This window comes from Callithrix jacchus, chromosome 4 (genome assembly GCF_049354715.1).
Source record: "Callithrix jacchus isolate 240 chromosome 4, calJac240_pri, whole genome shotgun sequence".
NCBI classification, from domain to species: domain Eukaryota; kingdom Metazoa; phylum Chordata; class Mammalia; order Primates; family Cebidae; genus Callithrix; species Callithrix jacchus.
Genome location: NC_133505.1, coordinates 163,191,522 through 163,217,075, shown reverse-complemented (window position 1 = coordinate 163,217,075; position 25,554 = coordinate 163,191,522). Strand labels below are relative to the sequence as shown.

At 43.0% G+C, this 25,554-nt stretch overlaps 1 long non-coding RNA gene across 1 annotated transcript in view; it reads left to right on the top strand.

Annotated features, from left to right (window-relative positions):
• Nucleotides 1–3,679: 3,679 nt before the first annotated feature.
• The window catches only part of LOC103792692 (uncharacterized), a 415,195-nt gene continuing 393,320 nt past the window's right edge, over nucleotides 3,680–25,554 (top strand). The window contains exon 1 of the long non-coding RNA XR_004742179.3: nucleotides 3,680–3,718. This is a non-coding gene — a long non-coding RNA (uncharacterized LOC103792692). The remainder of the gene's footprint in view (nucleotides 3,719–25,554) is intronic.

Below are 25,554 nucleotides of genomic sequence, written 5' to 3'. Positions count from 1 at the left end.
AGATTCACCTCCTTCAGGAAACTTTTTCTGATTCCCCTCTTGTCTGTATCCCACTATTCTATCTAACATAGCACGTCTAGCACGTCAGTGCATTTATGAAGTTACCGTCTGTCTCCACCCCTGTTGCCTGTTTTATTTACCACACATCAAGCTTTGTGCTGTACAGTTAGCTATAGTCAGTGGTCTTCTCCCCATTTTTTTTCTAAAAGCGACAGTAGGCTAATAAGCACATTGAGCTCAGCCTTCAGTGGGGAGAAGTCATAATCCACCAACATGATTCTTGTGAAGGATGGCCCTCTTAACCAAAGAATATCAGACATCTTTTGCTGATGCCCAAGAGCCTCGGCAAAGTGTGAGCACTCTTCGATGGAACTATTCTTGCCTCCCTCCTCTAGATAAATGCCTGGCTCATTGTTCTTCCCTCTGCTCTAGTTAGTCCCAATCTTTTGTGAGTAAAAGGGACTCCATGAAATATTTCATTGTAAAAATTCTCAAACACACACAAAAGTTTTAACAGTGAAAATAGTAATAATGAACCTTCATAGACACTTCACTCAGATTCAACATTTATCTAGAATTTCTTACTCTTGTTTCCACTATTCATTTTTTTCCCAGCCCTTATCTCTTCTTTTAAATTAGATGTCCACAGTTTTGATGGGGACACTGAATCTGAACATGTGTTCTATTCTTAGAGTGCGGGTTCTAGTCTTTGAAGACTTGGCTTGAAGGTTAAAGCATCGTGAAAAATAAAACTACAGGTGTAAACCTGCAGTCTTCTTACCCCTTACAGCTTTGGCCTTGTTACCTTGAGCAATAAGTCTAACCCTTTTTCCTCTGTGTATTGAAACCAAAGAGTAAGTAGTTGATTCCCACTGTTCTTCCCCCAAATTTTCAGCAGGGGTAGGGCCAATTCACTGCTTGTTTTAGGCTTAAAACTTTCCCTGAAGTGCAGGGATGAAGGCTGGTGTGTAATTGAAGTCACTGGATATTGTGTGCATAAGGTGGGAGAGTGAGTTGAATTTCATGGGCTTTTCTGAAGCTTTCTGTCTTAACTAAAAACGTTGGCATTTTCTGGGAAGTTGGCTATGTGCTTATTGAGAGACTTCTCTTCAGTACAGTGTGACATTTCTACAAAAATCAATGATTTAGAAACAGGTATCTGAAATGAAATGTGCAACCTCACTTTCCATTTGTTGGAAAGCCTGCTGGGCTGGTTTTGAAATCTTCATACATGTGTGGTATGCCTTGAGGGGGTGAAAATTACACTGATTCTGCACTTTGGAACATGTAACAAATATCTTTTGCAGTGTGGCAGAAAATAAAGCAACATCCTAGTCCTATATTTCCAAATTGGTTTTGTGCTAGTTATTTAATTTATTGTTTACTTTTTAGTACTAGTGTTTGTTTTTTCCTTTTATCTTGAAGCTTTTTATCTTTCATTAGACTCGGTTACCTAACCTCGTAGAAGAAATGGTAATGAATGTGGCACACCGCTACACTATCCATGTATCAAGTTGAAACCTGTTCTTTGATTATTATAAGCAGTGAAGCTTATAGGAGCATGGTGATGTTTTAAATTTGATTTTTGAAAATTAAAAAAGCCAGGTACTAAATATTGACACAGTGAAGAAGAAGAGGCTCAACCCACTTTGAAATTCAGCCCCCTTCTCCACCAAGATGCTCAAGAATTTCTGCATCTTCTCTGAAGTCCTTGAATTGTAGAAGGATTAACTTCTAAAGGAACTGATAAAGGAGGAGAGAAAAATAAGAAAGTATAAGAAGACTCTAATAAAAACTCAGTACAGGGCTAGCACTTAATTCCATCTCACAATAACAAGAAAGCATAATGGAGACTGAGGAGCAGGGCCATTTACATAATAACTTCCTAGCAACAGCTATAATGAACAAATACGGGCAGATGAGTCAACTCGCTGAGACACCACCTTACATCAGAGCTCAGAGAAAAGGGAAAAAGGAAAGCAACAATTGAATAGCTGAGATTCCCTGAGTTTGGGTTATGTCCTATGTAGTTTCAGACCTAATTGCTTAAAACTGATTTGGGCAAAGAGAATCCACCTGATGAGACAAATATTGTCACCATCCAGGGATAGGGAGGGGTGAATGGGTGCTTACCTTCCCTGTTAACCAGCGAGCTTGGGCTGGTGCTTGTGACTATCCTGACTTGGCTTGAACATATTTAACATCAAAATCATCCTCATCCTGATCCTCCTAATCACCAGCACTGCTGTCATCTGTTGAGTGCTTCCTAACTCTCCTCTGTAATATTTCCTTCAACCTGCACATTTCTGTGAAAGCAGATACGATCATCTCCGTGTTACAGATGAGGAATGTGATGCTGAAAGCAGGAAAATTACCCCAAATCGAACGGTTAATAGTAGTGATGACAGTTCGTTTTTATTGAGCACGTGGCGGGCACCACACTAAGTGCTTTGCATGGATTGTCTGAGGTTATTACACTCACTGCAGAAGAGGAAACAGAGAGGCGGGGAAGCCAGGTCATCTGTCCAAGATCACATAGCTTCTGAGAGCAAGAGCCAGAACTTGAATTCAGGCAGTTGTGTCCGAAGGTGCGAGAATTAGGATTCAAACCTAAATATACTTAATGCAAAGCCCATGCTGGTACCATTGCAACTCCCTGCTCCGACAGGCACTTGGAGGGCAGGGGCAGCCATGCCAGCCAAGGATCCTGTGACTTGTGTTTCTTTCCAGTCACTTTATGGACGTAACAAAGTATGGTTGTCACATGGTGCTTCTGGCAATTGAATAAGGTCCTTTTGAAGCTCAGTCTTGGAGGATTTGCATGTATGAGTGTGTATGTGTGTGCACAGGTGTGTGTGCTTCCTCTTCCTGCGGTACTTCAGCTGGACAGGATTGCACACTCTAGAACTTCAATATTCCCTTCACTTACGGAACCTTTGCTCCATTCAGATAACACACTGCAATCTGGGAAAATACTTCATGCCGCAACTTTAACACGGAAGAATGGATCAAAGGCTTCTCTTTTTGAGAATGGCACGCTAACATCTTTTATCAGGTGCAGATGTTTTCTGTGTTTCAAACAAAATGAGCAACTATGAGTAGAATTTCAGGCTCCTTGACAGGGAGTTGGAGGAGGTCTCTTTAGGTGCATTGTGTATGTACGGTGGGACTGAGCGAAGGGGGGCTCAGAAAGGATTTTTTTGGGGGAAGAGAGAGAGGCTTCTGTGCTTCTCAACTGTCAAATAGACCCAGGCTGCTCGTTTCACCTACATCGTGATCCCCAGGCCTCATCCTTCCTCCCTCTGGGCTAGCAGGAAGATTTCGGGAGGGGCATGGTTCTGGGGGAGACGGAGCCGAGGAAAGTGGGTCAGTAGGCTGAGAGGCAGGGGACGCATCTCGATTCCATTTCCTGGATTGTGCCCTTTATCAGACTTGCCTACAGTCAGGCCTGTGCGTTCCAATTTTGCAGAATTACCTTCCCTGGTTGGAACCCAATCCCCCAACCCCAGGCTCTGCAGACATCCTCCCTCATCAACTCCTGTCCCCTTTTCTCTCTCTGTCAAGCTGTTCCTCCTTCCCGAGCTCTGTTGTGATCTGGGGCACCTGAGGAATTAATCGTGCCTCTGGTGTCTTTGCCTAACCACAGGTGAATGTCTCGGCCCGCTTTTCAGCTGGCTCCGCCCCCTGGACGCCTTCTCTTAAACGGGGGAGCTCCGAGGTAGGGCCCTGATTCCGGCCTGGCTGCCAGCCTGGGGGTGTGGGGGAGCGGGGCCTCTCCGGGGGGGTGGGCGCGGGGGCGCTGGGCGGGCGCACACACCTGGCTCCCGGTCCCCTCGGCTGGGCCTGTGATCGATCCTCCGTGGGGCTCACGGCACACACCTGAGGCCGTGAAAAAAGGCCTGCAGCTTAACTCGCGGCCGCGCGGGGGATGGACTGCCTACTAACTCCAGGCGCCGCGGTGCGCCGAGAAAACAGCGAAAACTGGGCCAGCGGAGGCGGGTGGGGACACGGCCTCCTTGGAGGAGCGCCCTGGGGTGCGGGAGCGCCTCCTGGCAGCCTCGGCCTCGCCTCCCACGGTGGACGCACAGGGGCCAGCGCACCGCGGCCGCCTACTCCTTCCTGCAACCTCGGGGTCTGAAGGTCTTGACAACGGAAATCTTTTGTAAAATGTTCCTTTTTCCGCCCCTATCTTTTCTTTCTCTGTCTGTCAGTAATCCTGGTTCAGGGGTTAGCATCCCTCACTAATCCCGGGATTTAACAAAATTCTCCTTTTACTTCCAAGCTTGAATCGGTAGGACGGAGAGATACCGACCTCGCTTTTGTTTCTGGGGCATCGGAAACTTTTGGCACTTGAGACATTATGAGATTGTGCCCCAGCCAGTTTCTAAATTATTTCTAGGTGAAAAATTTTGCAGCCTACCTTTGCAGGAAGAATTCCCCCTACTGCTCCTTTAGAGAAAGTACTTGACAGTCAGTAATCTCCTGTATTTATAGACCAACAATTGCTACATTTCATACCATGTAGGTTTCCTTTTGAAACCTCACTCGCATTTGGTTACTGTGGTAGGGGTTTAAATGTAGCTACTAATGGGCTGTTGCAGCAGGCATTTCCCTGCCTCTCCTTTTATCGAACCTTTAAGTGGCAACTGTGCTTCTCTGGGTAAGAGCAAGGCTTCAAGATGGGGTTCCATGGTTTAGCTTGGTTCTTTAGTGGAGATTCTGAGATCCTGAATTGCATCAAGAGATGCGTTTGTTGGCCCGGGTTTCAGATGAAAGCATGAAGTCTCACTGACTTGCTGAACATTGTGGTTTTGAACCGGGGCTTTGGAGATGAAGCTGTGAAACCTCCCAAACCAAAGTTCTTAACAGAAGTCACCAGCTGTGATTTACATATCGGCTTTGCCACGGAGTTTCAGCTGGACTCTGTTTCTGTGGTTATGGTGTCTTATGAATATTTTCTGATACTTAACCCAGAGCTCTCTTGCTGTTTCCGAACTGGTTACCTGAGACAATGGAGGCCCTCGTGCTACTGTTTAGATAGGATTGCTTCATGTACTTAAAGGCTGGCCATACTGCAGACAGAATAAATCCGGCATCGCCCTCTGTTAAGTTTTTAAAGAAATCTTTGCTGAATGAAATGCAAAAAGAAAATGCAAAAAATGCTTGGGCTTTCCTTTTATTTTCCAGTCTTTCTTTACAGCTGCAAAGATGCAACGATGTTTTTCTCCAGTCTGAAGATGTCAACGTGTATTTCAGTATTTCGCTGGCAAGGTTACAGTTTCATGAATGATGGCTTTGGTTCGCGTCATAAATGTGAATTTACCATTGATTGTTGGCTTGACTGACCTGGTTATGGCCAGACTAAAGGAAGTTGTGTAGAGGATTCCCCCTCCCTTACAACCCCTTTCTCTTATAGAGAGCAAAACAGCCCCTTTCACTGAAAATGGTGGAAAACATGTTTGTTGTTTTTTCTTTAAATGATAAAAGAGAATTAAATCAGCTGGCAACAGGTGCAAGTTCCACTCTGTGTATGGAGGAGGCACCAGCTGACATGGGTGTGTGCATGTGTATCTAGGGCAAGCTGAAATATAACCACCGCTGCCCTTGAGAAAAACAGTTAGAATGTTTGCCAATGTTTGAATCACCACCCAGAGTTTCCCAAGTGACATCTTTCCTCCAAAGACCCTTTTTCTAGTCACAAAGGCACAGAAAAGGGAAGGAAAAGAAAGGGAGAATATAGAACAGATGTATTGATAATTGCCCAGGGCTGGGCACTTTAAGAGCTGGCTATTATTATATGCTGGGCCCGCTGGCTCAGGCCTGTGATCCCAGCACTTTGGGAGGCTGAGGTGGGCAGATCACCTGAGGTTAGGAGTTCGAGACCAGCCTGACCAACATGGAGGAACTCCGACTGTATTAAAAATACAAAATGAGCTGGGCATGGTGGCACATGCTTGTAATCCCAGTTACTTGGGAGGCTGAGGCAGAAGAATTACTTGAACCTGGGAGGCAGAAGTTGCAGTAAGCTGAGATGACGCCATTGCATCATTGCACTTTAGCCTGGGCAACAAGAGCAAAACTCCGTCTCAGACAAACAAACAAAAGCAAACAAACAGAAACCCCCGACTATTAGACTTTGTGGAAACTTTGTCCTCCAGGACTTAACAGGTAAAAATCTCTCAGTTGATGGTAAGTCAAAAGGGAAGCTGGCATCTTAGACATTTTTAAGTAAGGTGTTTTTCTTTTTAAATCAACCATGCTACATGTAGCAGAGGTTGCTTAAGGCTCCTTTAGAAACTTAAATGTGGCATAAGAGAGACTTATTTTAATTACTTCCAGCACAGAATTCTCTTCAACTGCTAGTTGGAATCTATGTAAACATCAGACATCGCACAAGTTTTTGATCTAGAGCAGGGTTGTCATTGAGTATCCCACTTAGAATGTGTAGGTGAGGGGTCATTCTTATTGAAATATGTTCTAAAATCTCTGAGGTAGAAGCCTTTATCTCCTTAACATTAAAGATGTTCGTCATAAAGTTCTTGTCTTGGAGACTTTGATAGCTGTTACAAATCTTGCAAACGCTATTTTCTTACACTGTTTTTGTCAAATCAAATTTCATTTGGCGTAATCATTCTCCATCCTGGTCTTCTGATATCTCAGGGTCATTTCGTACTGAAAACTTCTTAGTTTACAAAGCCTTTCACAGATATTTCTGTTACAACACGTTAAAAAAAATTGCATTACTCTTGGCTCAAAACTTTGGATGGCTTTCCATAGAGCTTTGGGTGTTGCAATGGAAAGGGATCAGAAAAATCCAGTCTCCTGCTGGATACAGAAATGATCTCCCTAACAGTCTTGTCTGTTCCCTGCCTATCACCTCAGGACACCAGCACTTCACTACCTCATGCCGCAATCAGATTCATGATTGGACAGTTTGAGGTATTAACATGTTTATTTTTGTAATGGGGCAAAGCTTGTACCAGTTGAACCCAATTTTGCCCACAGGAACAAGCAAATATCTGCCTTCTTTCAGATCTGGTGGTTCCTCCTAGACAGAGAAGACATTACCCTGTCTTACCTTATTCTTTTCCAATTCAGGCTTGGAGCCCTTTGCTCTTCCATGTGGCCGGCCTTGACTCAGTGTCAATCTCAATACCCTCTAGTTTGTATCAGTGTTCCTCCCAGGCTCTGAGCCAGATCAAACCCAGACTTATCATCTGGGCTTTTAAGAGCTACCCTGTAAGCCTGTCTACCACATCTATGCACATTTATTTCCAGGACTTTGCAATACAAATCCCCTGACTCAGGCTGTCGTTTTTTGTCACTGTTCTCTAAATACAGCATAATTTCCTATTTGGTCTGTCTGCAAGCTCCAAGAGGAGTATGAGTTATGATGATATCTTATGATAATATGATTTTGGGAATCTACCATATGCATGGTGCTGTTGCTAGGTGAATGAATCATCCCCTCTGCCATCTTGGAAATAATAGCATCTTAATTGGATAATAAAACAGTGAACAAAGAAATGAGTGATTGCAAATTTCAGTAAGAGCCACACAGCTAGGAGCCACAGGTTGCTGTGCCACAGAATCATGACTGCATGTAGGTTTGTGTTTGGGAAACCTGATTTAGATGGGCTTGTCAGAGAAGGCCTCTCTGGGGAGACAGTGTTGAAGTGGTGACTGAAGGATGGTAAGAACTAGTTCTTTGCAGAGTAAAGGAGGAGGAGGAGAAGGAAGAGGAGGAGGAGGATGAGGACGAGGACGTATGCAAGGATCTGGGGCAAGAAAGAGTTTAGTTCCTCAAGGAACCTAAGAAAGCTCCAAGGGGCTGGAGTGGAGAGAGGGTGTTGAAGGGAGAGGCCAAGTTAGGAAGGGCTTTGCAAGCCATGTAAAGTTTGAGCTTTCCTCCAAAAGCAAAAAGAAATTCTGAACTAAAGGCATTTAAGCAGAAATGCAGGGATGTGTGTGTGAGAGAGAGAGAGAAAAAAAGGAGGGAGAAGGAGGGAGGGAAAGAGAGAGGGAAAGAGAGAGAGAGAATGAGCATGGAGAGGTTGTAATCTTAGAATGGTTGTGGCTGGCAGCAGCGTGGAGGGTGGTTTATGCGACCAGCCTTGGGAGGGCTTCACGGAGGGAGCCTGCTGCGCAGGAGGTGGTGGTGAGCACAGCTGCCTGGTCAGAACTTACTCTTCACTCCTGTCGGGGGTGTTGTAGATGGAGCAGGAGCCCTGTGTAGAGCTCGTGGTATGCCTGCCTGGAGGGTGGAGCTTGTTGGGAAGAAGCTCAGGGTGAGCATAAAGAACTCTCTCAGTGAGGGGTGTGAGCCCCTCAGATTCGGAGCCATTGGTCAGTCCCTCCCAGTGTCTTGCTCTCTCCACCCGGGGCCTGGAAAGTCACCTGACACTAGAGTCCCATTAGCGCCAAGGGAAGGGAAGAGCAGCTCTGCTTGGAGGAGGTGCCTGAACAGATGACAGGTGTGTGCCCGAATCTTCCTGAGTTATTGGCGGGAAATGGAGCGATGTCAAATGGATGAAGACCAAATTGAACTCCAGTCCATGCCCATAACTCCTAGTCTTTTTCCACATGGCTTAGTGGCTCTCTTAAGATGTAAGCGAGGATCTAGGGTTAGGTGAGGAGGTAGATCTACGCCTTGAAAGGAGCAGAGCTTCTCTCAACCCCTTCCTATAGTTCTCTGTCTCTTCTGATTTTCCCCTATTTCCCCAAACCATAGTCCAGACTGCATTCCAGCAGCACGAAGAATTCCATCTCACACATCCACCTCACCTCACCTTTGATCTCTGCCGTCAGGGCCTCATCTGATAAATAGATATTGCAGGTGGGAAGAAGTCTTGATTTCAGTTATAAAACTCTGAAGTTGAGAAGCATCAGCCTGCTCTGAATAGCAGTGGATGGCAAGTGGGGGAGGGCGGAGCTGGTGGCGGGAGAGGAGACTTCTGGGCGGAGAACTAGAAATCCCATTGAGGGATTTCATCCATTTCTGAGGAGTAGTTTCTATAATGAAACTTCTTCCCCATCTCTCCTGTAAATCATAACTAGAATATGAGTTTCTCCCTGGCATGTATGTAGAATTGGATTTAGAGGGGGCACTGGCATTAAGTGAAGTGCTTTCTCCTACTTGATGGCATATGCAGTGGTGTGTCTGGAGCACCATGAAATCAGTTCACAAAAATATAAAAAGAAAGGGCATCTGTGCCGTACACGTGTGTGTATATTGACTTTGTCTTGATTCTTAGTTGCCTACAGTTTTTGGTGACTTGTGAGGCCTGGAAAAAGAAAAATTCTAGATTATTGTTGATTCACGAAAGAGAAAAATCTGGTACTGCCAGACCCTGGCACAGTCTTCTGTAATTACATTATATTTCATAATTGTTTGGAGCTGGATTATTTGTCCAATTCCATCACACGTGATTATTTCCTTCTCCTGCCTTATAAATTGGATAAAGCTCTTATCAGTATTCGCCCAGCCATAGGAAACAGCCTGAGTTTTTCAGGCCCTCACACTGCGCTTAGAGAGAATTTTAACATATCTAAACATACCAGGCCTGGTTCTGTTTGTTTAACTCTGTCGTCGCAGAGTCCTCTCTTTGGACTAAACCAGCCCCTGCTGCAGCAAGCAAAGATTACAATGAATGAAAATCCATAAAACAGGAGCACCACTAACTGGCAGATGTTAGACAGAGAAAACCTCAGTGGATGGTATCTGGGGGTCAGCACATAGTCGTTGGCAGAACAAGGCTAGCTTGCAAGGCCTCCAGGTGGGCAGCCAGGAAACCAGCCTGCTTAGAGTTTCCTGTAGAGGCTCTCAGGGACTGCTGAAAAGTGTGTGGCTGGGCAGGCTTGCACAGGGAGAGAGGTTCACTGCCTGGGCGGCAAGGCTGCTGTGGACCAGAGGGGATGCTGGCATAGCGCGGAGCTGATGTCTGTCTTCATTTCTCCGCTCTTCACTTGTATTTGGAGGCACCATACAGTGTGGCGAGTGCTTTGACATCTGATTTTGTACCCAGGCATGTGAAGAACACAGAGCGGGTGTTCTCTCTGCCTATGAGGGAGAGATCATGGCTCAGAGAGGCTTTGTGTCATACATGCAAGGAAGAGACTTCACGGTGCCTTGAACCTTTGCCTTCTGCCTTGGCTGGTGTTCTTCCCACAACATTTTGCTGTCTTAATAGAATCTCTGAGGCAAATGCTTTCTAGCTGAGAAATAGAAGCCTTGAGTCACAGAAAGGCTGAGATGGGCCTGAACTTCCTTGGATGTCAGTGGAGATTTTATCAGAAGGAGAAGAGGAGGAGAGCTTGGGTCTCTGCCCGAGGGAGTTGCTCAAGCTGATTTGTGGAATTTGTAAAGACCAGGGATATTCAGCCTGGATCTGGAAGGGGAGCTGAAACCTGCCCTGGGCTTGAGATTGCATTCTTTCTACTACACCAGAGGTGAAGGTAGCCCTAGCTCTAGCTGTTCTGGGTACTGTAAAGCTACTAAGGATGTAAAAATATCATCTAAATTGTGTCTATTCATAAGTAAGGCCAGCATATTCTTTTAGCTGAGGAACCACTATCACTTCCTAGGTCGGAAGAATTGGCTATAATTTTAAGCAAAACACTTATTATCTTGAGTTTTTAGCTGTAATGTTCTTTATAGTTATAATGTAGCCCTACATTTTACTGAGTTCAAGAGTCTCGCTAAATATAAGACTGTCAAAAAAATCAAAATTTATAAAAATGATTCCCAGGTAGGATTTATTTAAAATACACTTATGTATTAATATATACACATAGCAAATATAATCAATATAAAAAACCAGGAAACACAATCCCTCATTTAACATTCTCTCTATTATTCAACTAAGAAAGAGCTGGCTCTGTTTTTCTTTTAAAAGAAAAGCATTCCTAAGTAAGCAGTCACTAAAATTACTGGTAATATAGCATAATGTAGTTCACAGTTTCATAGGCGCATTTTAATTTTCTTGTGTTTCTTTCCTTCTACTTTCTACTTTTACATCATACTTCGTTGTAAACGTTTTCTGTTCTTTTTCCAGCGGGGCTATCTTTCTGTTTTCTTTCATCCTTGCATCTTCAATGAGAAGGAGGTTGGTGTCTGTGACCCCTCCAGCCCTGTTTTAGCAGCGATGGCTGGTGGAATCATCTAGACTGTACCTCTAGAGTCCCTTCTTTCTCCTCCATGTTAACAGAATGTGGAAATAGTCCCGTAGCACCAATCCTTTATGACAGGAAAAGGCAGGTAGAAAGCAAAAGCCTTGAGGGCCTCACAGTTCTTGCCCCCTTCAAGTTGATTAAAGAGGAAGCAGAGAAGACCAGCCTCATCTTGTTTCTGGTGAAGGTTTGCTTCTGAATTGTTTTCCTGGCTGCTGGTTATGTATGCTAAGAGGAAGTTGATGTTCTAAGCTCCTCTGGAGCTCTGATGTCTGCTCAACCTTGTAGGTGCTCAGAGCACCCACGGCTGGGGTAGGCCTCCCTTGTGGACCATGCCTTGGTCCCCAGCGCTGGCTCTCAAGCTGCCATCAGGTCTGCCCTGTGCCCATGCACTGCTGACCAGCTTTGGGTTCTCAGTTGCCTGATGGGGGGTTTGGCCAGATATCTTGGAGCAACATGGGGGAGTGAACCAACACCCCCTTTGCCCTTCAACGTTCTTCTTAGGATTAGAAACAGTAACTAAAAAGAAAGAAGCCCCAATCCACGTCAAGGCTTCTGGCAGAGAGGGATGCGTTCTTCCTGACAGCAGACAGAGTTTTAAATTAGGATGAAAACAACTGTGTCTAGTTCCCAGTTAAGACACTGACACTTGAAGATTTATATAGACCAGGATTCCTTAACTGGGGATGTACATTAGTATCACATGGAAATGTTTTTCAGTACATTCTGACGTTGGCCCCTCTCTATGCCACTGAGTCAGAATCTCCATGTGGGCTTCATCTTCAGAAAATGTTCCTAGGGGATGCTGCTAGGTATCTCTGTTCAGAGCCATTGGTTTAGGAAGAATGATCCAGAGCTGGTTGGAGGCCATCTGACAGCCAGGCTGCAGTGTCATGCTCCTCAGCATCTCATCTCATGGGGATGCGTTGTTTTGTAGGGCACCAGGGTGTCACTGAGGATGGTAGTCATAGTGAGTGAAGGCAGACAGCTGAACGCTCAGAAGAATGAGTGAGTGTCCAAGTTGTGTTGTTCTTTGCTGTGCAAGTGAGGATAGTCAGGTGCCTTCCTGGGGTGAAGGTGGTGCTAAGAGTCTGGGGCCTGGTAGAAGCCACCCCATCACAATCCTGGCTCTGGTATTAATTAGCCAAGAGACTGTGAGGCACTATCTTGATTTCTTTTTTTGAGATAGAGTCTCACTCTGTGGCCCAGGCTGGAGTACAGTGGCATGATCTCAGCTCACTGCAGCCTCCATCTCCCAGGTTCAAGCAATTCTCCTACCTCAGCCTCCTGAGTAGCTGAGATTTCAGGTGCCTGTCACCATGCCCAGGTAATTTTTGTATTTTTAGTAGAGACAGGGTTTCACCATCTTGGCCAGGCTGATCTGGAACTCCTGACCTCGTGATCCACCTGCTTCAGCCTTCTGAAGTGCTAGGATTATAGGCATGAGCCACCCCATCTGGTCACACTTGGTTGATCTCTCCAGGTTTGCATCTTCTCGCTAGGAAGAAGATTAGAATGGGTAATATATAAGGACCTCTGAAGTTCTAGGCTACTTTGAGGTCAACTTAAAATTTTTTAAAAAGTATATACAAGTGACCTATTTTCATTCTAGAAAATCATGAAACAGGCTGGGCGCAGTGGCTTATGCCTGTAATCCCAACACTTTGGGAGGCCGAGGTGGGTAGATCATGAGATCAGGAGTTTGAGACCAGCCTGGCCAACATGGTGAAACCCCATCTCTACTAAAAATACAAAAATTAGCTGGGCATGGTGGTGGGCACCTGTAATCCCAGCTACTCAGGAGGCTGAGGGAGCAGAATCACTTGAAACTGGAAGGCAGAGGTTGCAGTGACCTGAGATTGTGCCATTGCACTCCAGTCTGGGTGAAAGAGCAAAACTGTGTTTCAAAAAAAAAAGAAAGAAAAAGAAAAAACCATGAAACATTGAAGTAAGCAAAAAGAAAAGAAAAACCCCATTATTCCATGACCCTGCCTCCCAGAGAACCTTTACATGTGAATTCTTCCTTTTAGTCCTTGTGCAAAGATAAAGACACAGATATGCATGTGAACACATAAAACCATGCATTTTAATATCATGTATTTTACAAAAGAGTGATTGTATACTGTATACGATTTTGTAATCTGTCTTTTAAGTGAACGTATCAGGGACACAGGAACACCTTTCCATGCCACTAAATGTACATTGGACACCTTTAACATAGGGGCAGAAGGCTTTGTGACCTAGGGCCTGGCCTTGGGGACTGCCTCTGGTTCAACCACTTCCTAGCTATGTAACCTTGAGCAAGTTACTTCATCTCTATAAATTGTAATTTCCCTCCATGGAAAATGGCTGTCATAGTAATGTCTACTTTATAACGTGTTCTGAGGATGAAGTCAGACAGCACATGCTACCTATTTAGTGCAGTGCCTGGCCCATACGAGGATCAATACATGTTCACGAAGAATGCTGCATATCATTCTCTTTTACTCATGTGCATAATTTAACCAATCCCCCATTATTGCTTATTTGGATTTCTCTTTGCTGTTATACACAAGCTGCACTGATTGTTCCATAAATAAATATTTGTGTATATTCTTAGGATATATTCCTAAAACAAAATTGCTGAGCTAAAGGGCAGGCACATTGAAAGAAGCCAATACATAGAGCCAGAGTGCCCAACCGAAAGGTTAGTGGCCTATGAAAGTGGCCATTCCCCACATCTAAGGGATGCATGTGTTAGTTTTCCTTTAAAGGACAGGGAAAATGGCTGAAAAATGGTGTCATGGTTTTATTTTACATTTATTTTTATATACACACTCGCTTTGCCCATTTTTCTGTTGTAGTGTTTTCCTGTTTGTTGTTCACTTGTAAGATTATTCATACATGTACAGTAGTGATCCTTTACTATCAGTTATTAATTAATTCCTGAGAGCTAGTTTCACACCCAAGTCCCAGGGGTAACAGCTGGCAGTGAACGAGACAGTTCCCATCCTTGCCCTTGTGGATATAAAATTCATACAGGAAAATGGCTATGAAATAAATGATGAAAACTTGTAATCAAGAGTATTACAGGGCTATGTAGACTATTGGGCTTATCCTGGGAGGCTTCCCACAGGCAGTGATGAGTGAAAAGATGTTGGAGAGATGGGACTTAGCCAGGGATAGACTGGGTAGATGGGCTCCAGGAATGTAGGTTGAAATTTTTTTTCCCTTAAGTGGTTCCTTGCTTTTAAAACAAAACAGGCTGGGCACAGTGGCTCATGTCTGTAATCCCAGCACTTTGGGAGGCCGAGGTGTTGATCATGAGGTCAGGAGTTCAAGAACAGCCTAGCCAATATGGCGAAACTCCATCTCTACTAAAAATACAAAAATTAGCCATGCATGGTGGTGGGCACCTGTAGTCTCAGCTACTCAGGAGGCTGAGGCAGAAGAATTGCTTGAACCCAGGATATGGAGGTTGCAGTGAGCCAAGATCACACCACTGCACTCCAGCCTGGGTGACAGAGCACTCCTTCTCAAATAAACAAAACAACTAACTTAGCTTATAGTTTATGTTGACATCCTAGAGTTTTATAATTAGTAAAAATTAGTATTTATTTTCCTGCATATTTTCTACCTTTTGTATTTTACTTGGAAAGTATAACCCATGACCTTTTTAATTGTTTTCCTTCATTTTACAACCCTTATTTATCATAAATTGACAATTTATAATTGTATAAATTTGTGAGGTACAAAGTGATATTATGTGATATTATAATTTATTCATACAATGTGGAATAATTAAATAAAGCTAGTTAACATATCCATCACCTCAAATACTGGAAAGTGCATCTGGTGAGAACATTTGAAATGTACTCTCTTAGCAATTTTGAGATATACAATACTCTATGATTAACTACATGCACCATGCATTGCAGTAGACTCAAAGAAAAAATCCGTATCCCCCGTATCTGAGACTTTGTACCTTTTGACCTTCATCTCCCCATCACCCAGCACCTGGTCTCTGTAACCACTGTTCTGTTGTCTGATTCTATGAGTTCGATTATTTTAGATTCTACATTTGAGTGAGAAGGTGTGGTATTTGTCTTTCTGTACCTGACTTATTTCATGTAGCATAATGATCTCTAACTTTATCCATGTCGTTGCCATTGATAGAACTGGGCTCTTTTTAAATGTTGAATGGTATTCCACTGTGTATGTATACCATGTCTGCTTTATCCTTTTATCTGTTGATGGACACTTAGGTTGATTGCTAACTTGGCTGTTGTCAATAGTGTTGCAGTGAACACAGGAGTGCAGCTAGCTCTTTGACACACCAAAGTGTGTATATTCCTTTTCATATACACCCAGAAGTGGGATTGCTAGATCACAGGGTAATTCCATTTTTAGTTTTCCAAGAAACTTCCATGCCATTTTCCATCATAGCCATAATAATTTTTGATGTTACTAGAACTCTTTATCCCAGAGACAGATGTGCATTTAAAATAAACACCAAAGACTGTCCTTCTGTAAGTGTCTTGTGGAGTTGGCCTCATGGACAGTAAGACTGACCTTTATGCTGCTCTCTTAACCTGTGCTCAGTGAAGCATGCAGTCTTATGCTTCAGGTAATAGAAACTGGATAGGAGGAAAAAAAATATTGATTCGCAAGAGAATTGTGAAGGGGAAAAGTTTGTTCTTAATCTCTTCTCTGAGCTGTTCCATGTATAGCATCTCAACACCTAGCACATCTATATGGGCCCAGGTTCCTCCGTTGGTAGAAGAAAAAAAATTAAATGAATTCATGCTAAGATGTGAATGACTAAATAAGTACCTACCCCTTGCCTATTTTCACTTTAACAGAGTACCATAAAAAGGGAATAGTATAAAATGTGTGTAGGCATTTCAGACACCCAAGTCAGACCGAATATAGAAGATACATTTTCGGTTAAATGAACCGTTGCCTGCATGCTCATCGGCAGTTCCAGAAAGATGCTGAGGGTTGAGAAATGTAGAGTTTACTGGGTAAGAAAGTGAACTCTAGAGGCAGAATACCAGGGTCAAACTCTGGTTCTGCCATTTACCAACTGTGTGACTACAGGCAAGTTCATTAACGACTGTGCTTCTGCTTCCTCATCTACACAGTGGTAATGATAATATTTCCGCCCCATAGCGATCGTGAGAGGATTGAAGGATTTTTAAATATGCGGTGGCCAGAACACTGTCTGGCATGGAGCAAGTGAACAATAGATAATAGTTGTTATTTCTCAAGAAAAGAAACTTTTCTTGAGAGACAAATTAGAAAGATTGACTCTTCTCTTTACCTAGCCCTGGGGATTTCGATACTTTGCTTTCTGGGCTTCTTATTTGCCGTGTTAGTATATTTTGCACTGCTATAAAGGAATACCTAAGACTGGGTAATTTATAAAGAAAAGAGGTTTAATTGGCTCAGGGTTCTGCAGGCTGTACAGGAAGCATGCTGCTGGGATCTGCATCTGGTGAGGCCGCAGGAAGCTTACAATCATGGCGGAAAGAGAGTGAGGAGCCAGTGTGTCACATGGTGAGAGCTGGAGCAAGAGAGAGAGAAGGGCGAGGTCTCAAACTCTCTCAGCCAGATCTCCTGTGAACTGAGTGAGAACTCACTAATTATCAAGGAGAGGGTGCTAAACCATTCTTGAGGAATCCCCCTCATAATGCATTCACCTCCCATCATGCCTCGCCTTCGCCATTAGGAATCATATTTCAGCATGAGATTTGGAGGGACAAGCATCCAAACCATGTTACCTGCCTGCCTGCTTTCTTTTTGGCTCACCTACTCCTCCAGTTTCGCTCACCTGCGACGATTCCTGTGATCCCATCCTTGGTTGCCTCCTTTTCACTTTGTCCTTTCTCTCTGGACTTTGCTTCTGTGGCTTCATCTGTTACCTTTCTGAGCTGATTTCCCAAACTTACATTCTCAGGCCAGCCTAACAGTGTATAACATTTAGATATTCTGTCGATTGAGATCTATGTATGTGTTTGCAATCATAAAAAAAACCACAGATTAAACTGCTTGAAATGATAAAGGAATTCATTAGCTGAAATATGCGGAATAAACAGCTTCAGGTATGGTTGGCCAGGGGCTCCCATGACACATCCAAGGTCCTGGGCTTTCTCATCTGTTTCTTTTACCTTTGCTGGGATTGGACTGATGGCCAGCAGCTGAAAGTACTCATGCTGCCACTTTTTCTGCCCTGCTGGGGCGGGGACACACATCCCAATTGGATCACCTTGGAAGCCAACCTGATACTTTGCCAAGTCTCCCCTCACCACCCAGAAAAGCTCCCCATGGGCTGGAGACTCAATCACAGCTGTTGTTGGCTGAGAGAGTCCAGATTCCCTGGCAGCATGCAGTGGTGATTGCATTCTGTGTAGCTGCCACGGACCTCAGATGCTTCTGGGACTGATGAAATTGCCTAAAAGTGTGCCCTGCAGTACTGCAGGTCCATGGGATGGGAATTGGTGTGATTAGAAAAGAGTTCCAGGATCAAATAAGTTGGAGGAATGCCACCTCAAACAAGGTCAGCATTGTCTTCACTGTATGAATTTTCAGAGTCTGCATAGAGCAATGTCTTCATGAATCTGTAGGTGGTTATGTTTTCAAATGAATTTGACAATCCTCCTTTTACAAATAGACTTTTGTAAGATGAGGGTCTTGTATCATTCCTTGGCTGTTGTCAGCTGTGCTCGGTGTGGCAGAGGCCTCCCAGACTGCCTTGCACTGTGGACACATCCATAGATCTATGGGGAGCTCTGCCCTGCTCTATCTCATAGTGATGTTCATCTGTTAACCAACTGTGGAATATGATGGGTTTCTAATTTTTAACCTTGTAAAGTTCATGGAAGGCTCTGATATTCTACAACAATACAATCTTAGTTTGGGAGTCCCCTGGAAGTCAGAGATAGTGTTTAATTTGTATGATAGAAAGTGGATACTTAATAGTTTGCCAGCTGGCTGAAATTAGTGAGATTTTGAAACACTGCATTTCTTTCTCAAAAAAGTCTTGTTTAAAATCACTGCTGTTAAGTAGCCATTTCTAAAGAATTATTCTTTTCCTAGAAAAAATGTGTTGTCCTTTAATCAAATGACATTGTGTTATGTTGATATGATGTAAAGGTTTAGTAGTAGGCAGGTGTTAAGCTCTATTCACTCCTTGTGCATGTCGTCTTTTTGTTATAGTTCCTGCTATTTGGTGACAGTAACTGTAGATTGTAGGATGGTCAATAAGAAAGAGAAAAGAGAAGCTGCTACTTATTTATCAGAATGTGTAAGTTCATGGATAAGGCAGTACTAATTCAAATACCTATGGTGGGCTTTTCTGTAAGCCTTTTAAGAGGGAATGGAGAGCCTCTTTCAACAATGAAATAATTATTGCAACTGGAAAGTGGGGAGAAGAAGAGGCAAGGGGCCAGTTTTTCTCTAGCAAATGCAACATCTATTCAGAGGGTCAGACCAACATCTCTAGAGGAGTCACAGCATGGGTCCATCATGGAAGAGTACCAGGTATGCATTTGTACTGCCTTTTATAAGTGTGTGTGTGTGGATGTATGCATGGATTTCATGTAAAGTAGTGCCTCCAATAAGGATGGTTGTGGTAGAGTGTGGGAACCAGGAAGGGGCTGTAGACATCTAGGTTTCAAATTAAGCACTTGGCTCTTAAACCAAATCTGTCATGAAGTCACCATGATTGACTAAACATGCAACCCAAGAGCTGATGCTGTGGACACAAGGACATTAAGATGGGACCTCTTTTCTTCCAATTTCATGTCACTCTTTGGAGAGTTAGACTCTAGTGCTCTCAAGAATTATGGATGGTTGTTAAAATCCATATTCCAGGGACTTCTTTCCCCAGAATTCAAGTTCAGTAGGTCGGGGGTGGGAGCCTAGAATCTGCATTTTCAGCAGATTTCAACTCTATCAGATGCTTATGATAGAGTTAGTGTGTGCTCAGAGCCACCTTCAGAACTACTGGCCCGGAAGGCTCCATTTCTGGGCAGCGAATGGACCTGCTGCCTCCTTGCTGGATGAAGCCTGCCAGTAAACCATGCAGCCTGACTGTGCTATCAAGATAACACTGCAGATGGAACCCAGATGAATCATATGTAAACTTATTAAGTTCAAATGTTCTTATAAGCAACTTATCCTTTTCAAAAATCAGGTTGTAATAGATTTTGGAGGGGGTCTTGGAATTTGCTTGTCAGAAACAATACCAAATGCAGATTTGAAGACATTGCCACCCAAGCAATGGATTCTGTAATTGCAGGAGCATACATCTTTGTTGATGATCAGATGACTAATTATACTGGACTTCTCTACAAGAGTCCTGTTGTGTGTTACATATTTTTGGCCCCTTATTATCTGGAACGCAGTAAACCAGCTGCATGTTAAAAGCCCTTCATTCACCTTAAAAGTGTCCCAGGAGGTTATTACTTTCTGTCCCACAGAGTTTAGAGCCTCCCCTGAGGAATGGGCCTCAATCTTTGCTAAATTAACACTTCAGGTATTTTTCCATCAGGATTGGATAGGGGGAATCTCAATTGCACGTAAATTACAGAGTCAGAACTCTGTGGGACATTTATGTAAATTGTAGCCTTGAGTTTAATCCTAAAACGGTTTAGATTTTATGCAAAACTAGTTTAACACTGATCATTGCTGCACTCTCAGGCTGCTGGTAAAATGATATGAACAACATGGAACTTTTTTCCATGTTTATTTTTGTTTTGCTGGCCTTTAATATGTAGGCAGTTTTGTTTTGTTTTTTTTTTTTTTTTTGTGGGCCAGACTCTCCAAGTTCATCATGTAACTCAGGCTATTAGAGTTTCTCAAAGTCCAGCTCGCAATACTGTTGTCAAAATCTAAGCTGGAAAGAAATGTCTTTTGTCAGATCAAAATCCCATCTAGGTGCTGTGAAACAATGTCATTCTTCTATTAAACGTGTATTTTAAGTAACAGTGCAAGAATTAGGTAATTTGGATGTTTCTCTGCTTGTCATAGTAACTAGAAAGGTACACAGTCACTTCCATGTTGACGGCATAATCTTAGCATTGCCTACTGGGGTGGCCATGAAACACTGATGGCTCTTTTCCTGATTATCATCAGAAAGTATCTACTGTACGAAAACTAAAATTACTGTGGTTGGCCAAGATTCCTCAGAGATAAGCTAGATTTTGTCCTAACTGGGAAATTCTAAATGCACAACTCATGCAGACTTAAATAAGATAACAAATGTTAAAATTCCGAGTAGAATGTAAAGCTCTATTCGTGTTAGACACTATTTCTGTGGTTCTTGCGGGTACCTATGACAGCTAACAGCCTGGTGGGCTCATGGAATTTAGAGCTATTGACAATCTGAAATTATCCTGGGGCCATATTGGGATTTCAAATTATTGAGATTCGCAGCCAGTAAGCCTTAACCCTAACCATTTCAGACCAAAATATTTTCTTTCCTTCTTTGGCTCAGAAATCCGGGGGTTGCAATCCAAAATCTGCCAGAGTACTTGCACGGATTTTAAATCCAGGTTTTTTTTTTTTAATTGCATTTTAGGTTTTGGGGTACATGTGAACAACATGCAAGATAGTTGCGTAGGTACACACATGGCAGTGTGATGTGCTGCCTTCCTCCCCATCACCTATATCTGGCATTTCTCCCCATGCTATCTCTCCCCAAATCCCAACCCCCTGCTGAGTGTGGCGATTCCTCAAGGACCTAGACATAGAAATTCCATTTGACCCAGAATCCCATTACTGGGTATATATCCAGAGGATTATAAATCATTCTACTATAAGGACACGTGCATACAAATGTTCATTGCAGCACTGTTTACAATAGCAAAGACCTGGAACCAACCCAAATACCCATTGATGATAGATTGGACCGGGAAAATGTGGCACATATGCACCATGGAATACTATGGAGCCATCAAAAATGATGAGTTCATGTCCTTCGTAGGGACATGGATGAATCTGGAAGCCATCATTCTCAGCAAACTGACACAAGAACAGAAAATCAAACACCACATGTTCTCACTCATAGGTGGGTGTTGAACAATGAGAACACATGGACACAGGGAGGGTAAATCCAGGTTTTATAAAAGGCTTTGGCCCTAACTTTGGGCCAGTGACTCTCAATTACGGCTGCTGTTCCCCCTACCCCCAGGGGACATTGGCATTTTTGCTTTTCACAACTGCGTAGAACACTGCTGAGACACAGTGGGCGTGTACTAGGGTGCCAAACCTCCCACATTCTGTTATGCACAAGACAGTTGGCCTCCCTCCCCCAGCTTAAGAATTATCTGGCCCCAGATGCCTGCTTCTTAATTGGTTTTGATCTTTTATCCTGAATTTTTCTATATGACTTAATAATTTAAGACAACTCACTTCACCTTGAGGATGTGAGCAGGGTAGAAATGGTAAATAACAGGTAAAAAAAAAAAAAAGAGATGTGAAGTTTTAAAGCTAATGGCTTTTTACTAACATGATGGTAATGTGGAACCTCTGCTCACTGCAACATGAGCCAGGAAATGACTAGATCGTTTTGCTGTGTTGTTTAATTTGCTGGGGGCCCCATAAACATGAGCAGTTTCACCAGCATGACTCTGTTTCTCAGTTGCTCTACTCCTCAGTCATGGGCTTGGCATCCTCCACCATCCTTCTTGGTAACACCTCTACTCCCTTCCTCGATTCTATGTTTATCCTTGCCTAAGTCTTGATCAACTTTATTTATTTATTTATTTTTTAAGAGAGAAAGAAAGAAAGAAAAAGGAATGAAGAAGAGGAAAAAAGAGGAAGAGGAGGAGGGAGAGAGCGGGAGTGTTGCTTAATTTCCCAGGCTAGAACGCGGTCTAAAAATGGGTATTGAAAACCTCCCTTATACCATCAATCGTGCTTAATAATAGCCAACCAATATTTCATTTAAACCTGTGAGTAGGTGTGATGTGGTACTGATAAGAGTGCACATCTTGTGTGTTTTAAGTGAAGAGTTCTATAAATGTTTATTAAGTTTACTTGTTCCGGATCTGAGTTCAAGTCCAGGATATCCTTATTAATTTTCTGTCTCATTGTTCTATCTAATATTGATGTTGAAATCTCCCACTACTACTGTGTGGGAGTCCAAGTCTCTTTACAAGTCTTATGTATCCTGTATTGGGTGCGTACACATCCAGGATCGTCAGCTCTTCTTGTTGCCTTGATCCTTTTACCATTATGTCCTCTTTTGATCTTTGTTGCTTTAAAATCCATTCCATCAGAGGCAGGAATTGCAATCTCTACTTTTTATTTATTTATTTATTTTTGCTCTCCATTTGGTTGACAAATCTTTCTCCATCCCTTTGTTTTGACTCTTTATGTATCCTTGCATGTAAGATGGGTCTGCATGCAGCATACCGATGGGTTTTGGCTGTATCTTTTGATTGGGGGATTTAGTCAATATAAATTTAAGATTATTGCCATTTGATGTTAGCTGGCTATTTTGCCCATTAGTTGATATAAATTCTTCATTATGTTGATACTCTTTACTTTTTGCTTAGAACATCATTTCCCAACTTTAAAAATCTTTTAAAATAGGTGAATTCCAGCTGGGTGCGGTGGCTCACGCCTGTAATTCTAGCACTTTGGGAGACCAAGGTGGGTGGATCACCTGAGGTTAGGAGTTGGAGAATAGCCTGACCAAGATGGTGAAACCCCGTTTCTACTAAAAATATGAGATTAGCCAGGTGTGGTGGTACATGCTTGCAATCCCAGCTACTTGGAGCTACTTGGAAGGCTGAAAACAGAGAATCACTTGAACCTGGGAGGCGGAGGTTGCAGTGAGCCAATATAGTGCCATTGCACTCCAGCCTGGGCAACAAGAGCAAAACACTGTCAAAAAAAAAAAAAAAAGTAAATTTCTTTGCAAGGAAATCAGCCTATTGGTTGCCTCTATGCTATTAAAAACTGGTCCAGGCATTACAGAACAGAAGAAATCCTGTGCTTTCAGTTCTATGACTTCTGAAATGATTGGTTTTAAAGGCACCAGCATTGATGGGGTCCTCCCCACCTGTCCTTAGCATTCTCTGCCACTCTGAGTCTTCTCTTTCGGTTAGTTCTGGTTCTGCGTACTGTAGGGAACCTTAGGGATCCACCACCCTACCCCATTGGCTAATGAAAAACCAAGGCCCCCAAGTCATGAGGACTATGTAAATTCTCCTTTTAGCCTGGTGCTTTTCCTATGATATTCTATGGTCTTAATCTTAAGATGATTTGGAGCTGAGCTCTGGGCATTATTGTTTAAAAGAATGACATCATACCGATTTGGACATCCTGGAGTAGAGTCCATGATCATTCACCTTAGGTTTACTGAAGTATAATCTTGCATCAGAAAGGGGTTTTCTAAGTCACCATCTCATAAAGTATGCTCTCCTGAACGCTCATCCTATCCAATGGTAGAGAAGACAGTTTTAAACACATTTGGGAGACATTACACATAGTATGTAGCTCTTAGAGAATCAAAATGCACGTTATTTGTACCTTATAGTCTCAGGGAATTCTCAAAGCATTCAGATTCATTCATCTATGTTTAACTCTGTGTTTCCCAGAAGTGCTTAACCATAAATTCCCCATACTTCCTACTTATCCCTACTAATCACATCTCCAGGATTAGTGGGGATTATAGTTCACTGGAATAGACTTTGGGAAATGATGTTCTAAGCAAAGACATGGGAGGACTCTCATTTTTTTGTTTTGATTATCAGAGTCCCTGACGTTTGAAGTTCCCCAGGAAGTCATATTTTGCCATAATACATAATGTCAGTCCCCATTTCAGCATCTGGTACACATCATGTCACACCTATTTACATCATCTCATCTGTGTACTTTGCCAGCTCGGTGTCTATCTGGTCCATAGTCCACCTGAATTCACCAGGGTGTAAACTCCTGACAGCGCAATGTATTTCAACTACAAAGGGAAAGTGCAATTCTTGTGAAAGAGGTGGGATTTCACAGAGTCCGCGGAAGTGAGGTTAGAGAACAGCTCAAAGCATTACTACCCAAGGTCATTTCCAAATGAGACTCTGGGAGAGTTAACCTGCTTGAGAACTAAAGAAGAAAAGCTCAGTAAGGATGAAGACTAGGTGGACTCTCCAAAATGAAAACCCTGAATCTTCAAAAAATAAGAGATGCTGCTGGAAAAATTAATGCCTTTTTTTTGTTTGGTAAAATAATCTTTATAAAAATCAAGCTATGAAAATCAAACACGAAATAAAGGCCATTAGATAACTTTATTAGACATTTAGTTTTAAACTGGTGTTTAAAGAGATTGATGGTCTCAATCTCTTGACCTCGTGATCCACCTGCCTCAGCCTGCCATAGTGCTGGGATTACAGGCGTGAGCCATGGCGCCCGGCTCCCCATCATTATTTATCACTAGTTTTGGTCTCTCTCTATTCACTTTAAGTGAATTGTCACCACTCCCATTTTGTTGCCAATTATCCTCAGTTGAGGTAAATTTCTTGTCTTGCAGACAGGATTTTAGTGGCTATTTAAAAAATGGTATTTCAGAGGATAAGTGGTTTTCAGGGCCTTAAAAATGTTCCTCATATTACCCATGGAAGTTGCTAATTAAAAATAATTACTGGGCCAGGTGTGGTGGTTCACACTGTAATTCTAGCACTTTGGGAGGCTGAGGCCAGCAGATTGCCTGAGGTTAGGAGTTTGAGACCAGCCTGGCCAACATGACAAAACCCTGTATCTACTAAAAATACAAAAATTACCTGGTGTGGTGGCACATACCTGTGATCCCAGGTACTGGAGAGGCTGAGACAAGAGAATTGCTTGAACCAGAGAGGCAGAGGTTTCAGTGAGCTGAGATTACACCACTGTGCTTCAGCCTGGGCAACAGAGCAAGACTTCATCTCAAAATATTAATAATAATAATAATAATAATTAATGCAAACGTAAGTCCACTGAGCTAGTGCTGCCTGGAGATCATAAGTGTGAGCCTGGAGCGAGGCTTCTGGGGTTCAAAGCTCAGTTTCCTCCCCTGCTGTCTGTGACCTTGTACACAGTTCTTAGCGTCTCTGAGCTGCAGTTTTCTGAAATGTATGTAATAGTAATAGCTCTCAATTTACAGAAGCATAGTGAAGCTTTAAGGAGTCAATGTCTGGGTTAGTTTCCCAGGGTTGTCATGACAAAGTGCTATAAACAGCGTAGCATAAACAACAGAAGTGTGTTCTCTCCCAGTTCTAGTGGCTAGAAATCTGAGGTCAAGGTATTGGCAGAGTTGGCTTCTTCTGAGGGTTGGTTGTGAGGGAAGGATGCGTTCGATTCCTCTCTCCTAGCTTCTGGTAGCCTTGGATGGCAGATGGCATTCTCTCTGTCTCTTCACATCATCTT